Source organism: Gekko japonicus, unplaced genomic scaffold (genome assembly GCF_001447785.1).
Source record: "Gekko japonicus isolate JY-2015 unplaced genomic scaffold, Gekko_japonicus_V1.1 scaffold4227, whole genome shotgun sequence".
NCBI lineage: Eukaryota > Metazoa > Chordata > Lepidosauria > Squamata > Gekkonidae > Gekko > Gekko japonicus.
The window spans coordinates 3,807-6,601 of record NW_015163214.1 but is presented as its reverse complement, the minus strand read 5'-3'; positions in this window follow the sequence as shown (position 1 = coordinate 6,601).

The window sequence follows — 2,795 nt, the reverse complement described above, 5'->3', positions numbered from 1 at the left end:
CACTCATTAACACAGGAAGCCCCACTCAGCAGGGTCTTGCACAGCCCATTTCCCATTTTAGGATTGCAGTAGTTATATTACACTCAGGATATGAACTCTGTTCATTGGGGGGGGGAATTAGAGGGAACATTGACTTACAAGTTCAAACCTACTGGGAGGGATCAAGGTGCAGATATTACCAAAGTTGTGTGTAGGAAGGTGGGAGGGAAGAAGTTGAGTTACCATCCTTAGTGTTCTGAACATTCCTTCCCAGCTTTAAAGCCTGCTGACAACCGATCAGACTGGGATATAGTGAGTAAAACCAGTCCACCAATCCGCCCCCACTGTTCATTATAGCAAACACCACTCCCTCCTGTCTGACTCCTAAGTCTTTGTTGTGTGTCATAAATTGATCATATGGAGTTCTTACTCTCTTCCATCCAGCCTTATGGGGAGCAGTAAGCTGCACTTCATTGGCCAGTAATCAGGGAAACTGAGTCTCTCTCTTGAAGAAGAAGAAGAAGAGATTGGATTTATACCCCACCCTTCACTTGAAGTCTCAGAGCGGCTTACAAACTCCTTTCCCTTCCCCACAGCACATACCCTGTGAGGTGGGTGGGGCTGAGAGAACTCTGACACAAACTGCTCTTCTTCAAGGACAGCTGTGCCAGAGCTTGTGACTGACCCAAGGTCACATCAGCAGGTGCAAGTGGATGAGTGGGGAATCAAACCCGGTTCTCCCAGATTAGAGTCCACGCACTTAACCACTACACCAAACTGGCTCTTGGTCTTAATCTGGGGTTCATGCAAGTAGGGCTGTTTTCAGACATATCAGAGCTTGTCAGTCCAACCATGACAATGACACTCATTCTATCAATAGCATAGACAAGCTGGAGACCCATGAGGAATCATGGAGTGAGGGGTGGGGGAGGTACAGTAATTAGGAAGTTGCCATAGCACAATTTTGCTGAATTTGGGACCTAGATGCTCTGTTGCAGATTTGTCCTGACTGCTGGAGATGACTAGGAAGCTTGCTCTGGTCCTTACCCTTATTGGTAGCTGTTAAGATATAGTACATTTGTCTGTCTCTGTGCTGCATGAGAGAAGTTGAGTGTGTATAAAAACTGGCATGCTTCCATTCACCCTTGTTCTACCCCACCCCCATTCCAGGACTCTAGAAGATTTCAAGGGTGCTGCCCCCTGCTATAACCTTAGAAGAAGGGGGAGGCACAGCTAATTAAGATTAGGCAAAGCACTTTTCCTCCAGCCCTTACTCCTCTCCAGACTTCTAGAGGGTCAAAGCCCTTAAAAGGGTATTGCCTAATGAAATGGATGGGCCAATTGGGGTCAGGGGATGACCTTATTTCATGACACCCCTCCCAATCTAATCTCTCACTCCAGCATACTTAGTTGTTCAGGGGCTTGAGTGGGTCAGTTACCAATCCATTCCTGTCTCCAATTTCCTTTTTTTTTCTTCCTTATGATGCTGAACTACCCTTAACAAGTCATGGTTTCTTGAGCATGCTCAGTAGCCATTTGGGAGCATTTCTTCTTCAAATCATATCGAATCTTTGGAGCATGCAGAAACCCTGGAGGACTTGGAGATATAAAAAACTGGGAGGCATCCCCTGATTCATAGGCATAATCTTCATGGGGGCGACGGGGCCTCAGCCTGATTCAGAATGTATTGTGCTGTCAGAGGACTGAACAATCCGATCTCCCATCTCCTTCTGTTTTTTCTCTCTTTAATGAACTCCCAGCTGCTCTCAGCATTTCATCTCAGCTGATGCATAGTTAGTTTGTACAGCTCCTGGGTTAATGTACACAGTCTTATTTTTATACCCAGGGAATATATGGAAACCTCAACCTTGTCTGTGGGTGAACTGTTTTGGGTGCTTTTACAAATGGCACAAACCATTCTGCCACTTGACTCTTAGATGTAGCTATAATTAATTTCAGATTTCAGTGGTTGTTATCAGATCAGTATTTCCAGTATGTGGCAAGTCTGCTAGGAGGCATATCTACATCTGCCACAATCCTTCACTTCTAACCATGGTTGAGAACTGTGGCTTGGTGGTAACAACTGCCTGGAGGAGGGAAATTCCAGATCCCTTTAATAAAGAGTTAATGGGATGTTATTTACCAGATGATGCTATTTACTTCCATGCCATTAAAAGCTACAGCTGCACATTTCCACATAAAAATCATCTGTTGAAAGGACAGGATATTTTTTTCCAGGCCTGTTGGCAACTCTATGCTAAGTGTGCTGAGAATTAAGGTCAATGCAGAAGTAACCTTAAACCAGGCCCGTAGCCAGAAATTTCTAACTTGGGGGCATTTTAATTTCTTGGGGGGCACTGGCTAATTCGATTTAAAGTAATTTAATTACTGGCTCCTCAGCACTCCACCCGGCCATCAACTCTGCCTACCTTGAGCTTTGAAAGCTTGTGCCTGCGTGGTCGCCTTCCCCTAATGTAGAAAAGACGCTCTGGAGGTTGCTGCCGGGATGAGGGGGGGCGGGGAGGAGAGAAAGAACCAACTTCTCCTGGCTTGGGAAGGGAGGAGTTGGCTAGCAGCTGTGCTGGGGACTAGGCTGGGAGGGGGCTCAGTCAGACTTAAGTTTCATTTTTAAAAGAGTCTTCCTTTACTCGTGAACTCTATTTTCTTTGCACCTTTTATGTTATCTCTCCCTGTAATGTGCACGTGACCAAGCTGCAATTCTGAGGCCACAGGCTGCACTTTCACTTTGTAGCACACTGACACCCCCCACACACACACCAACTCCAAGCCCGACTTTGGGACAAGCCCACTTCTCT